The sequence below is a fragment of the Neopelma chrysocephalum genome, unplaced genomic scaffold, assembly GCF_003984885.1.
Source record: "Neopelma chrysocephalum unplaced genomic scaffold, ASM398488v2 Primary Assembly neopelma1_68b, whole genome shotgun sequence".
Taxonomy (NCBI): Eukaryota; Metazoa; Chordata; class Aves; order Passeriformes; family Pipridae; genus Neopelma; species Neopelma chrysocephalum.
This window is the reverse complement of record NW_020897728.1, coordinates 669,377-684,958: the sequence shown is the minus strand read 5'-3', so window position 1 is coordinate 684,958 and position 15,582 is coordinate 669,377. Positions and strand designations below refer to the sequence as shown.

At 43.1% G+C, this 15,582-nt stretch overlaps 1 long non-coding RNA gene across 2 annotated transcripts in view; it reads right to left on the bottom strand.

The window, feature by feature from the left end:
- Positions 1 to 3,984: 3,984 nt before the first annotated feature.
- The window catches only part of LOC113968597, a 51,203-nt gene continuing 39,605 nt past the window's right edge, over positions 3,985 to 15,582 (bottom strand). Inside the window, exons 2-3 of one of the 2 annotated variants that reach the window (XR_003534578.1) lie at positions 10,980 to 10,982; positions 3,985 to 5,116 (exon numbers count right to left, since the gene is read on the bottom strand). This is a non-coding gene — a long non-coding RNA (uncharacterized LOC113968597). The remainder of the gene's footprint in view (positions 5,117 to 10,979; positions 10,983 to 15,582) is intronic. The other variant, XR_003534579.1, reaches the window with a different exon arrangement.

Sequence of the window (15,582 nt, the reverse complement as noted above, 5' to 3'; positions counted from 1 at the left end):
GGCCAAGATTATTTTCCTGTTGCAAAGTTTTGTTGTAAGTGCACTAGTAAGCACAATAACCTAGTATTAATCAGACCAGATAATTTGGTGCACCACTTTCACATGCAGAAATAAGCTGTGGGTGTGGTAATCTGGAATGGATGTACCACACAAAACTAAACTGATTATGGCCTTTGTGGTCAAATGGATGAGATGGGGTTGAGGTCTTGACTTTAGATTTGAATGTTAAAATAATATCTAGAGTCTTCTCCTGGAAAACCTGTTTTTGCTCAAAGGACCCCATAAATTTACAGGTTGAGATTTAGGCAAACTGCAAGTGGTTTGCTACACTGAAACTGGTGTCTCAAGCAAGTTTCTAGCAGGCTTCTATGGTAATTAGCAAATATCCCAGATAATAGGGAAGGAATCTTAAAAATGGAAGACCTGGACCGTGTGGGCATGAACGGATCAATGAAATGTTTTAAGACCACATAACTCTTCATTGAGGTCTTTACCAAAACCCCTGAAGCTGATGAAAAAATTGAAATGGTAAGAAGGCAATGGGCTCGTGAGTTGGCACCAGTGGCAGCTGGAGAGGTCCTGTCCTTCTGTACCTATAATAGCAGAGAGTTTTGGACAGAAATGCAGTGATTTGGAGCAGGGAAATTATTGATCTGAAACTTGGGCTTTTCTTCAGATATGTCAGCAGGACCAGTTCTCTGCTCCAGTTCATCAGCTCACATAGCAGCACCTATAGGCACAAAACATGGATAATGAGCTGATACAAATGAAAGCTCAGAACAGAAGGGAAAATCCCAAACTATATGTGAGGCAGCGTGAGACAGGATGAGGCAGTGAGGTAGAGCAAAGACAGATGTACTTCACAGCCTGTTGCTCTGCAGAATGGAGATGAGCAGCCTGCCTGCGTGGGGTCAGACAGCATAAGGAAGAGTACATTGGGCTGGAAAAATAATGTTCAGAAAAAGGAAAAGGAGGAGGAATCTGCTATTCAAGTGTCATTCCCTTTCCATAGGTTTTATGATTTGGGATATACTGCCTGAATGACACATAATGTGAGATATTGTAATGTGATCTCCTGTCCCCGGAGATGCTCTCAGAAATTAGATGATTCCATCAGCATGGCTTTTACAAAAGTGAGCAAACATTGTAATAAATGAACTCAAAGAGTGAGGAAATCAAGATTAGATGCTTCACATCTGGCTGGGGGATTTTTCCCACTTATTCATGCTCTGTAATAAAGCTTAGATACATTAATTAACTTGCCTTAAAATTGACTTAGCGAATATGTTTCCAAGATACCTTTATGTTTTACTCTGTAAAACATACAAACAGAAATGTTTACACAAAAAACGACCCTGTAGAAATCATACACATCCACCTCAGGGAAAGAAGACAGAAGACTTTTTTCAGTTTTGTTTTCTTGTGTCCTTTTGGTGGCTCTGGCAAAGGGAAACCCTAACTTCAGTTCTTGCAGTGGGGGTTATTGTCTGCTGAAATGCTCAGTTGGACGTGGCACTGGAAACAGGAATCTTCTCTGGTTTCTCTGAATTTCATGTAATGGTCAGCAGACAATATGTAAGATGGAAATTAAAATTTTCCTTTCAGTTACAGGGCTAATTGTTGATCTTCATTGTATCTTCAACTCCTCTGGACAAACCAGGATCTGGCCCTCACATGCTTACATGCAGCTCTGCCCTCACACAGGATTTGCCACACAATTTCAAGAGCACAATTTCCCAATGAATCATTCCTCTCTGTTCCTTACACCTCACTTCCATATTTAGTACTTTTAGGGAGAATGATTATTTTACATCCTTCCAATCATCATCCTCATCCAAGGGCTCCAAATATCAAACCAATTACAAACCAACATGGTTATACTGTTCAGTGTGCTGTGGGACCCCTATGCAAAGACATCATGGATGGCTCCCAACTCCTGCTTTCCATCTCCCTCCATGCCTGCATGGCCCAAGAGCATCTCAGACAGAACCCAGCTCTAAATGGGGGTTCATGGCCTATTGCAGCAGGTTGCACCAGAGCTTTGCCAGCTTGGAGTGAAATCTTGACCTCTCTGGCTGGGAAGCTTAGTTGGGAGAAGAATTTCTCTCTGAAAGTCCCAACAGCTCTGCAATGTTGGAAAAAATCCCTATGGGGGAGTGATCCCTTCTGGTGCTTTTCAGAGCCTGCTATTCAGAGTAGCAGATATATTTATATTGGAGGTGGATTGCTAAGTACTGTAACTACTACACAGGAGCCAGGCACAACAAACCAGCTCCCCAGGTTGTTGCTGTGCTTGAGCACAGCTACAGAGGTGTAGATGGCTGCACAGCTCCATAACTGTGACAAAACATAAATCCTGAGTAGAGAATTATTTAAGGTAGCTGTGGCACCTGGGGGGTTGTGCTGTGAAGATGCTCTGCAGGAGCTGGTCTTTCCCAGAAGAGAATCGAGAGACTGAAGAGGTTTATCTGGAAAGGAAACATTCTTGAAGTCTGCTAGTACAGGTCAGAACACAGGGTATGTCTTTGGTGACACAGTAGATAATGGGACATGGAATGGCCTGACTCTAAGGGGAAAAGGCCTTGTCTTACCTGGTGTGGCCCCATGTTGTAGATTGACTACACTTATGCAATGTGAGCACTCAAAAAATTTGTGTCAGCGTGAAATCCTTGACTTTGCATGGTTCTGGGACTTGATGCTACATCCAGGAGGTTGTTTCAGCATAGCTTCCTGCAGGATGAAGCAAATGTATTCTGCCTCATCCATTTCCCCTACAACATCAGTGAAAGAGGAGCAGAGGATCTGATGTGCTGCACCTTTCTGCACTTCTAGCTGAAAGTTTCATTTGGGAAAGAAACAGGCTAAACAGAACGAACAGGAGGTAAACCTGGGAGATCTGAGTGGCTGTGACTGTTTGCAACCTAGTGAGCTGGTCTTTGAGAAGTACTCTGTTCACTAGCTGGATGCCAATTGCCAAGTGATGCTATCAGTTGATTAAAACACAGCCTGCCAGCTTCCTGCTTGATAAAACTAAGTACAATCTGATTGGGAATTCTCAAATCCATTACAGAATGGCCGGTCCATCACTTAAATCACCATACACCGCTTGCCCATGAATCATCAGCATACTTTGGTGATATATTTGCAGCAGCTAAACCCTGACAAAAGACCTGACAGCTCGTCAAAAACGGTCCCTGAGTGCCGGATTCTGGGGGGTGGGAAATGGCAGGAGCTTCGGACCACGAGGGTTTCCTGTTGTTCCCTGCTCAGCTGGGTGAAGGTCATTTCCTCTCTTCTCTCACGCAGAAGAAGCTGAACCCTCAACCCTTGAAGGTATGTCCGTGGGCTCCTAGAAACAACAACCAGCCCCTACAAGGAGCCCTGTCCTGCATGGCCCCACTGACAAAGCAGGATCATTCCCCAAAGAGGAGTGCTGGTCACTACACTTGCCTCCCTTCAGGTAAATAAGGCAGTCCCAGGCTACAGAGGAAAAAAAATGCCATGAACTATTACAAATCAGTCTTACACTTTATTTCTTCTGCAAGCTGTAATACACACACACAAAAAAAAGCCAACAAAAAACCCCAAACCCAGGGCTGCAGAGCCAGGCCAGCATTCCTGCAGAGGAAGGAAGGGGGCATGCTGCCAACCCATTAAGGATAATCCACTAGCGGGTTGGGGTGTTTAAAAAAAGCCCTCTTTTGTTGGCTCTGTGGAGGGTTTTTTATCTGCTGACTTGGAGGTGGATGCCCAACTCAGTGTTTGCACATCAGCTGCAATGTATCCTTGATCATCCCAATGTGATAGATGGAAGTGTTATGTGAGGAATTGCTGAGGGACACTTGCTAGCTAAATAACAACACTAAAATACCAGAAGGATAAGTCAACCCCAGCAGAAGCACAAAGTCTTCGTGACTTAACAGAAATAAGAATCTAGGAGGGGAACAAAATGATGTAAAATCTAAAGAAAGCGAGCAAATGCAATAAAATTTGGAGGCCATTTATTACTTATCAGCTAAGCAGCAGATTATAATGAAATAGTGAAGCGAGAAAGATAAGTCCTAATCATAGGAATGCTCAGATAATGCCTCGATAGCCAATGTTATCCTCCAACTCCACCACTTCCCATCCATGTCCTTTCACCTCCTCTCTCTATGTCTCTTCTTTGATTCTTCTTCCCCTTCTTTCTTTCTTTTTTTGTTATAATTAAACATTGCAAGACCTACTCAATAAACATATGGATAATACAACACATGTCAAATCTCAATACAAATCCTTATCTGGTGTAAAGTCAGTGTAACTCCATCTCTGGTCTCAACACATTTTATTTACAAGAAAATGCACAAGCAGGAGACAAATATCTATTGTTTGCACAGTTTGAAAAACATAAACCTTAACATAAGGGGTTGTTTGTGCTCCCCCTTAAACTACTGAGAGTCGTGGAAGTCTCTCCAGAAGTGAGACTGACTTGGAATAGGTGTAGTAAAGCAGAGATTCACAGACACAGTTTCTTCATTTAAACTAACACAAAGTGAGAGGACAAAGAGGCTCCCAAAATTCTGTCCTTGTGGTTCAAATTTGAATACATGTTTTTAAAGCTGGCCAAGCAAATGAAATTAAACCTCATGTAATTAAGTTCCAGTAATTTGAGCAGAAAGTAGTCCTGGGAAAGTTAGCAGGCTGAAAACTTTATGGCGAAGCAGATATATTGAATTTTTTGTGCCATTCCTATCACATCAGAAGTCCACAAAGAGGACATTCAGGGTAAGTCAAGAGTTTCCAGTCTCTGGCATGCAGACCCCAGAGGTCCATGGGCTAAACCACACAAGCAGCCAGCAGGATGGTGTGTTCCCACCTGAAGATCTCTTCAAGTTTTCTGTGCAGGACCGTGACACTGCCCCAAAGTCTCCATCCTCAGGGGTGCTGCTGCCTTCTTCTCGGATGCATGTGGCATTGCTCTCAGTTCCTTACACCCACCAGCAGTCCTGGCTGTAGTGGTTTGAACCAGGCTTACCTCCTGCTGCTGCAGAAACTTTTGGCCTCCTCATGGTGCAGATTTATAAGCAGTGTGATCTCCTCTGCATCCAGGCATCACCACTCCGGGTCTTCTGGGAGACTAAGGTTGGAAATTGGAAAAGGGATCACAAAAAGTGATAAAAGTAGAAGAAAAAAGATCAGCAGCAAGGTGGAACAGCTAGAGAAGACCGTGCAGTTAATAAACAGAAAGGATAACGAACCAGGAGAAGTCTTGGTGGAAGAAAGAGGAGTAGAGGTCACAAGAGCTGCCAGTCACCAGCAAAAAGTGTGTCAATAAAGCAGTTCACCCTCTCTATAGCTCGAGCTCCACTCCAGGCTGGCATGGGAGCTCTGGGCAGTTTGACATCCTTCCTTTTGCAAAGCAGGGTTACGTACACTCCAAAGGACTTTGTGGTGGTGTGGCTGCCCCTTGGATCAGGGCTGAGTGTCCCACCAAGCCCTGCCTGCTTTCAGAGAGAGGTCCCCACTGGCTCCCCTCTGGAAGGAATCTGTGTGCACTGAAGCTGTTCTGCAGCTGGGCCAGTGCCCAACAAATGGAGGGGGAATACTGCAAACCCAAACAGAGACACAAGTGCAGATAGAGCTGAAGCATAACCCAAGAGAAACAAGGCTACTGTCAGTTGCCTTAAATTCTCTCAATATACCTGGGGGAAAACTGTAGGGGATTTAGAACATAAAAATATTGAAAACCATCAGAATTTGTTGTAACATGCTGCTGTTTTACTAGGTCATATTGTACCTTCAACATTTCCACACACTTCAGCTAATATCAGTTGGATCTGTACATAATGAACAGTGAAACACAGAGTTTGCCCAATGATGACTGAATTACTCAGGAGGAACTACAATTGATAAGACAAGGATTTATGGACCTATTGTTTCCTAGGTTCTTGTAAATAATCCTAATTGGTGTTAATCATCCACCCGCTGCTTAGTGTTATCACCAAGCAAAGTACACTTCCTAAAGAAGCTATTTAGGGGCATAATCCTTCTGAAAGGCAAGACAGCTATTGACTTCCACAGGACCTGGATTTGAGGTGCTCAGCCAGAGGAAAGAGACTCTGGAATATGAGCAAAACACATCACAGTGTCTTTCCTTGTTCACCTCGAAAAGTTCCTTTTCAATAAACTCACAGTAAATTCAGTGTGTTACAGTAATCCCTTCCACGTGGGCTTCGTGCAAGGACTCTCCAGTCTTTCTACCAGCTCGGGAAGGCACCACACAGGATGTAAATTTGCTGATGATATTTGCTGCCAGATTGGAGCTCTTGCCTGTGCCCCCTTGTGATGGGCTGCCTGTGTCATGCCTGAGAAAGGATGCTTCGGAAGAGCAGACACCTGCGCCAGGACTCGGTGTCTTTCTGTCTCCGATTTTATTGTTATCCCTGAAAAAGTGCTTTGATCTCTTGGTGCTTCACCGTTTGTCACACCCTGTGCTTGTCAAGAGGGGACTGTGGAGCTCGAGACCTCCTTGCTTGCCGGTTTTAGGTGTAAGGTTTGGTGGGTTCAGTTTTAGCATACAGATGAGCTTGCTTTGACCTTAACAGGTCTGCACTTTAAATAACGCTTAAATAGCATTCTAGAGGGTACAGTCACACGCTGCTTGCTTACGGAAACTACAAGGAAACCAGACAGCTTTTCAATTTGTGTATCAAAGGGAAGGAGATTTACACATAAAAGGGTGAATTATTTTGATTTGTAGTTTTCGAGCCACTATACATTCTCTGACATAAATGCTCCCTTGTCTCTGGTTTCTGATAGTTCGTATCAGGTTCGGTGGCCTAGATTTTCAAAAGTGGTAATTTCAGAGGCCAATATTTCTCAGTGCCAACTCAAGGTGCCTTAAAGAGACCAGATATTGTTAAGACACTGCCTGTCTTTGGAAAATTTGGGCCATTTTAGCACCTCTCAAACTTGACACCCCAAAGTGACAGCATGTAAAATCATCAGGCGTGGGTTTGCCAGAGGAATAAAGCCCTTTCCCCCACCACACTATCCCTTCCACTGCACTGTTCACACAGTTCAGACCTCTCTCATTGTTAAAGGTTCCTGCAGAGTCAACATCACCAGTCCTTTTTGACATTCTCAACCACTGAACATCCTCCATAACCTATAAAAAGAGCTCATTTCCTCAGCTATTTCATCTTTTAAGTAGCAATGTCTCCTAAGGCCTGGGTCTGGATAGCCAAAATCTAGCTATATGGTATTTGAGGGAGAGGAGGGGAGAAACCCTATCCCATTATCTGCATTATCCCGTTACCCTTGGATGTCTTCCATGTACTTGGAAGAACAATGCCCCATTCTTGAGGCTTCACATTGCAGCCACTGCCTTTTTGGCAGAAGAAGGGTGGAAGTGGCTCCCTTCAAAGTCAATCAATGTGACATCTTTAATCAATCTAGAAGGTCACCACTGCACTTCCACCCGAAAGGGTTGGGTACAATTCTCGCTGAGTCCTAATTGTTTGTGGGGGACTCAGGTTGCAGTGGGTGTTGGAAAAAGTCTTTTCTGGTCCTGACCTCAGCACATCTTCTATTCCTAGGCTCTTTGTAGGAGTTTACAATCAAATAAGAATTATACCTGGGACTAAGATACAATGATGCAGAAGTATGTATAATGAAACCCCAAAATACACAAAACTGACTCAGTTTTGTGTTTCTTTATGGCTGTGAACACAATCCAGCTTTGCTGAAAGGTTCAGAAAGCTCAGGGAGCTTTTGTGTGAAGGCAGGTCACATTTTCAGCAAGCTTACAATGATTTTGAGCTTCACATCACAATCATCTCTGAAATGTCATTGTTCATCTGGGATGTCTGTGAGTGGTCACAAAACAGAAATCTATTGCATTTCAAGGAACTGTGAATAGGAGGGAGTATCAGAGACAGGCATGGGTCAAAACCACTTAAACTTGAAGTCAGGACCTTTTACATAAACAAACCCATCAATACAAAAACACTGAATCTGTTAACCCAGAAAATTATTCCCCCAAGTTGGAGTCATTTCATTACCACTCTGGCACAACTGGAGCGGGATCCAAAGCCCAGTAAAGTCAAGGGTAGAATTTCCATTGATTTCCAAGGAGTCTGGATCGGATCCTAGATCACATTGTCACACTGCAGCAAAACCCAGCCGTGTTGCAGTGTATCCACCTGCTCTCTAAGGTCTCAGCTCTCGCCGTTCAAATCCACTGCAGGTGCAATGTAGGTTATTCCAGCATTTACTTGGTGCAATGCTAAATAAATACTGTTTTATCAAAATCAGCAATACTGGTTCCTGTTAGTAAATTAGGCCAACTAATGAACACTTTTTCTTAAGAGGATTTGTCTGCTTAAATCAAAACCAAATGTCAAAAATCCTTATTCTATCAATCAGACCAGTGCCCTCCTGCACCGGCTGTGGACTAGGGCTGGCTAAAGACACACAGAAAAAGTGAATGAAGACCTTACAATATCCTTTAATGAGGTACTTAGGCTTCTTTTACAACAATTCAACAAAATCTGGCTAGGTAAGGGATCAGCAGCTTTTGTGTACACAAGTAAGAAGGGAAGAAAGAAAGGAAAAAGAAAGGCAGGCAAGAAGAGAGGAAAGAAGAAAGCAGGGAAGGAAGACCCTGTGTTTCATTTGCTAATACTTCATGTTGACAAGTCACAAAAATGCAAAAACCTTTTTAACCTCTTGCCTCCTTTTGACAAAAACATCCACCTACGAATTAAAATCACCTCCAGACATTGCTGAAATTATTTTCTTAGTCAGTGCTCTAATATAAAATGCTGTGCACACTAAGGAAATTATTTTAAAAATAAGACATAGAGATTTTTTTTTTTCTTTCTCTGCAAATCAAAACAGAAGTCTATATCTGAGAGGAATTTCTGGGAAGAACAAATAATCCACCCGAGCTGGTACTAGAGTAGGTGCCCTAAACAAACCTACAGAAGGAGCATAATGAGGCAATGATTTATTGCGTGCTATGCAACTCTCACTGCTGTGCAGTGCGTTGTAAGAACCAGCAAAAAGGAGAGGTAGTAATCATACAGCCTCCTCCTCCTCCTCCTCACGTGTTTCTGGATATTACCTGCTCTGGATATGAGTGTGACACTGAGACAGGGCTGCAGCCTCCATGAGCTGCAGGACCGGCAAATGATCTCTGTGCTGCACCATTTCTGTCTCGTGTTTAAAGCACCATCTCCCACTACCTACAAGAAAATTAAAAATCTGTCTTTGGATATTCTGAAATGTTGCACAATTATAAGATGTCATTTGTGTGGAATGTATTCTTGCTCTGCGTGTATAAAAAAGGATTTTCAAGAATGTTTCCATCAGCAGGTGGAATCCTGGATCTTCCAGAATCAATGGTGAAACTTGCCTTGGCTGCAAAAGGGGCAGCATTTCACTTATGCACTAGGGACTAAATACAGAGAACAAATTCTGCCCTAAGAAATATTTGTAAGAAAATCATGGTCCTAAAGAATTGCAATCAATCAAAGGAGGAGCAGAAACATGCAAAGTAACCAGCCTTGCACCAATCAATACAAATCAACATGAGCCTGACCCTATCTGGGTGGTATTTGCAACTAGCTGAGCTTTTTTTTCCCATTTAAAATTCATTTGGGTTCTTGTAATGACTGGTGGGTTTCTTGCACTTCTGCCCATATTCCTCCCAATTTCTCCAATTTAAGAATACAAAAAATTCTCCCCAACTAAGAATTAGTCTTCAAATGTGTTTGGTGAGATATTTATAATAAATAAACATGGAAAAAATTACCTGCAGACTACTTGTGCTCAACTTCCCCCCTCCCCACCCCCGCCCCAAAAGCCTAAATCAGTGAAATAAATTAATTGCTATGAATTATTCAGCTCTACCTGTGGCAATGAAAAATAGCAAGAGCATTAGGATTCTTCTTTGTGTACTAAGCCTCTAATTTATAGAGAATGCATATTAATAAAACACAGGATATTCATCAATATTCAAGTCACTGGCTGCCTCACTATTTAATCTAAAATTACCAGCCAGCTCAAAACTCTTACTAGTTAATCATGCAATCTAAGCCATTCTGATATTGATGGTTAACATTAATTGCCCAACTGCCATTTATAAAAACCTCTCCTACATCTTCCCTTTGCCCAGAAGAGAACCCTTTGACATGTTTAACTTTCCAGGCAAGCTGGAGTGGGTCAGCTCATCCAGGCTGTTCTTCAGCCCAAAATGTTGGTTTGCTTGTTTCCTGTGAAAGGGATGTTGCGTCCTGTTGTGGTCTCGCATTTTGAACATGATCAGTAAAAACCGTTCTTCATTTTAAAAACCTTTGGAACATTTCTCTCCTTCTGCTGATGTTCTGCAGGTGGGGAGAAGAATCAGTTGGTTTTTATTCCTCACTTGCCAGCCTGGTACTCCATGAAATGCCACCATCAGCCACCAACCTCCCCAAAACCTGACTTCACACTGCCAAGGGGATGGCTGGCAAAGAGCACTGATACCTTCAGACATTGCCAGTTGATGCTGCATCACCTGCTCTGCACATATCAAGGTGCAACAGAAAAATTTGGGGAATATTTTCACATAATAAAACTTAGCCAAAATTTAGGCTCAAGCTTCCAAAATTTCTCATACCAGTAAGAGGTGCTGATGAAGAGGATGGCAGTGACAGCTTCCTAAAGCAATGCACCTGAGCTAGTCTTGATACTTTTCATCTATAATCTTTCTTCAGTCTTTTTATTAACTTAATCAGATTAAAGTTAAAAAAAGAGACAGAAAATAAACCACAAACAAATGAAAACCTTTCAGTTATTCTAACAAAACATTAGGATCTTGGAAGTTATCTGTAAATCAGCAAATCTGGAAAGAACTCACTGTCCTCACTGGGGCGGAAACTTCAAAATACAAACATAGAGACTGAGAGTCATGTAAATGCTACTGCATAATTTAAAAAAGGATTTTCACAAAAAACCTTCTTAGCCACTTTCAAATTATTCTACCCTTGTGCCATTTAAGCTGAAATTTAAGTATCAAAGAAAAATTTTGCAAAAAATGGGGGAGCATTTTGAGTGAAGGATACCTTTTTCTCCGTGTACAGTAGCTCTACAGACTGAGAGAAATTTTTTGAATTTTATAATTTTGCCCCTCTGAAATCCACGAACTACCAACAAACCAGTAATTGTATCTTCCCATTATCTGAGGGCTGCTAGAGAGTCATGACTGGCCAGACAGGCCACGTGGTGTTGCTCCTACTCCCCAACTGCTCCGGCACAAAATCACCCTCCTGGCCTTGGGGCTTATGTAAGGGACCCCATCCATCACAGCCATGTCAATAAGAACTTGAACCTGAGTGTTTGCAGAAAGCAAACACTCCTAGTGCAACAGCAGTCTATCCCAATTCATTTCAAAGTTCCAGTAAATATTTGTGAACGATGTTTTGTGGCGTTTGTGCGGGTCCCACCGGCGATTAAACGCGGCTCCGACACACACGGAAGCTCCCGGTGAATCCTGAGCTGCCGAGAGGCAACAACGTGCTGACAGCAAGGAGAAAACGATGACTGCAGAGTGAAACACAGCCTCAGAACAGGCAAAGACTAAATAAACTCTCAGTATACCTCGGTAATTCCTTGTAGCAGAAAAAGTGGCTCGGGCCTTGTCTGAACTGGGCTTTTGCCTAAGTTGGAAACCCATGTTTAAATTAAATTTAAAAGACCATTCTTCTTAAAAGCACTTCTACAATGCTTTGGCTGGACAGTGTGTTTTTCTAACCAATGTTTACATAGTTTGACCCATTTTCACTTCTTTGCTTTAACTGAAACTATTAATTAAGCTATTTAAAAATTAAATTGAGTATATGCCTGCTTTGGACTGGATCTCAGGCTTCACTTAATTGTTGGTTCTTGTGCTGAGTTTGGCTGTGAGGGTGTGTGAATCTGTCTCCATTTGGAAATGAACTCAAAATTACAAATATATTTCACAGAGGCTACAAGATTGAGTAAAATGCTAAAGACATGCCCTGCTTTAATAGTGTTAATTGTTTGGAATGTATCCCCACTATATTAAAAATTACATCTGCAACAAACATGGTGACATGAGTCTGGCGTAGCTCACTGTAGAAAACGGTGTGCAACTTTAGGTGGCTGAGCTGGTGTTAGAGGCATAAACCAAAGTTTGATTTTGTGAGCACAAAACCAGTCACACATTGCATTTCTTGTGATTTATATGCCGTAATCATGCTGGATTTTCAAGTGGAAAAGGTGCTTAGGAATTACTGAAAAAGGGTCATCTCTATTTTTCTATTTGCATCTATATAATTCAGGGCTTTCTCTTGTAGGGGGGCCCAATGTGCATACTGAAGTCTGATTTCAATTTTCCCATTGAATGGCTTTTCTGTACAGAAATCTCATGAAGACACACTGATCCTTTAAACTTCAGTGTTGATGCTGAAATTATGCTGTGTGTCAGAATTATATCAAACAACTGCACTTATTTCTACCAGAAAATTTTGATTATTTCACTCTCATTTACATTACATTTTTTCCCCACTGTAATGCTGACTTGGAAATTCCCTTAGGTCTGGACACCTCCGAGTAGATTTTTTCAGTAGAAAGAAAGCTTTCATTATATTTCATAATTTTTTTCTCCTTGATTTGAATGTTATAATTGGATTGGAGAGATATTTGTTGTGAACTTCATGTTTTGCCAGGCTTCACGAGCGGCATCTTTTAATTTCTCTCTTTTCAGTGAACCTTTTGACTTGATAAAAGTGGCTCTAAGGTATTTTTACAAAAGAGGCCAACAGAGCCGGCTCATTTTAAACCCCTCTCTTTAAAGTATCTCATTTCCTTATTATTTTCTAATAGAGGCACTATCCTGCAATGTCATAAAGAATGCCGCAGTTGACTTCAGTGGGATCAGGATCACTCCCTACTGTAATTAGTTCTGTATTTCAAAATATTAGAGGTCATTTTCTTCTTTATTTTTTTTTTTTATCTGAGAAAAGAAAACATTTTAAAAAAAAAAGGCTTTCAAGTGTGACTGTGAGTAGAATACTAAAAATAAGTTGCAGGCATTCCAGTTGCTACAATTTATGTTTCTAATGAAATTTTCCCCTTCTCATTTACTGCAAATTTTTTAATGTAAGCTTTTACAGCCATTGACTCAGTATCTTTAATCTTCCACCAATATTAGATAGAAATGGAACTAACTAGGGAAAATCTATCTAGTTATAAAGCACAGTGTCTATAAAGTTGTTCAGTTCATCCAAAAATGCTTTTTTTTTTTTCCCAGAGGGTTGGATAGGATAAAATTATATTTTGAAATACTGTTAATACTATTCAGAGATTAATACACTTGTAATTAATAGTAAGTTTAAAATATTATGATGCCTCTGGAGAAATCAAAGGATCCAGTGCCAATCACCCTGACTACCAGCACTGGGCAAGATCCCACAGCGCCAGGTTCTGATGCTTTTAATTGCGTTCGGTAGCAAAACCTACTCCCTGAGACCAGTAGGTAAAATTCAGCCCCAGCCCAAACCAGGGAGGGAGCACATAATTTCCAGCTACTCATTTAGACTGGATCTGTCGGGGTTTGCATGAGCAAAGGCCTGGGAGCCAGTCTCACAGGGAGAACACAGCCGAGCACCCACACCCCGGGTCACGGCCCCTCCGTCCTTCCCTTTGCCGCAGGCTCCGCCGGCACCGCAGTCGCTGTTTTGCAAAGAGGGCTGTGCTGGTTCACCAGGAGCTGTTGGGCTCCATCCCCTGCCCCAGGCTCCTCTCCCCAGCCCCATAACCACCCTGGAGCAGACACCCTTTGTCCACACGGTCTATTTATAAAACCCCACTTCCAAAAACATGTTTCAGCTGGCGTAGGTCAACTCCACAGCACCAATTATGGCAGCCAAGCTGCATGGCAGGAAGGTGCAGCACCCCAAAGAAATGGTCCAGGGCCAGTAACAACTTGACCTCGAGCAGCTCTAGCAGAGCAGCACGTCTGACCGTGCCTTTTGAGCAGGGGAAAAACATGCTTTTCCCTCATGACGATCGTGTCAATGCTAAAAATATAAAGCACTTCAACCCTGCGAAGAACTCAACTGTACCCCATGGACAGTCCCTTTAAAATCCATGGATGTATAAGTAAGAATGAAATCCCGCACCCGCTGAAGTGAATGGAAAAACTGTCCTGCCCTGAGGGGTGCCAGGAGTTGCTTCCCAGGGCAGGAAAGTTAAGGACATGTGCAAGACTCTGGCAGGACAAGAGACCTATTTTCGGACGCTGTCTATTCTAAGTATTTCTCCCAATCCCGTTAACGCCATCCCAGAACACATGGGAATCACTCATGCATTTACTAATCATGAAACGAGAAATGAAGGTTGCCCAAATTCCCTGATGAAGAACAGGAGCAAAGTGGGGTCTGTCTGTTTGGGGGCTACTCCTGCATACGGAGCCTGGCTGGGACATGGGTGCACCACACAGCCCGGAGCAGCAGGGCATGGGGATGCAGACCCTGAGACACCTCCTCTGCCTGTTCCGTGCCCATTTATTTACCCTTCCCACATGCTCTCCACAGCCAGTAACAGATGAGCCCCCACCAAACACTCGCCTGAGTCTCTGCAGCTGCCGTGCATGGACAGGCATTCCCACATCCTCGTGGGAAAGCCGTGTGCATCCCTGCAGCCCATTGCTGCTGAGACCTGACTTGTGTGCTTCCCACCCCGCTTACTTCTCATCATGCACAATTTCATGGCTGGGATGCAGAAGGTCCTGCCAGGAAAAGATTGATTAGTTCACACACTCACAGGGCTTTATCCAGCAGCATATGCCAGCCTCCGGACAAAAAGCTCTCTGCTGTTTCCTACAATGGATTAAAGTGTTCCCTCTGCACTGGCCAGTGTGGTCTAGAGCAGTGGGGAGGTGAGCAGCCTGCACGCCCATGGACATGACTTGGCACACACAAACATGCACAGCCATCCTCATCACCTGGTCTGGGCACAGGGGCGATTTAGGACCTATGTGCACGTGTATCTTTTCTCCTCCATCTCATCTCTATCTGGCACAGGGAAGGAGTGTGATCTCCTGACAGTGTGAGAAGAAGTCTCTATTTATTCTGTCTGGAAGGGCGTTGCGTGCAGTGAAAGCGTCTCAGCTCACGTGTGTGCTCAGAGGAGACATCACTTGGGGCACTGACAGATGAGCCCTGGAGTGTCCCCCCAGCCACGGGGGGTTACCCACAGAGCACAGCCAGCAGAAGGAGGCATGTCTTCAAATCCACCATGCCCATGTCCAGCACCCTAATACTGCCCCTGAGCAGCTGGTGCCGAATTTGGGCAGGCTGGAGGTGTGGGCACAAGCTCCCTTCTGCTGACTCGGCTGAGCCCGGGGCCCCTCAGGGCCGGCACCAGCGGGGGCACTTCTGTCAGCACTCTGAGGAAACAAGTTAATTGACATATGCTAACACACTGTTAAACATAACACAGTCGTGTTTAAAAATATACTAGCTAGTTGGATCAAATGCATTTTTAAACATGCATGATTTTTCTTTTTTTTTCCTTTTTTTTCCCCCAAAAAGG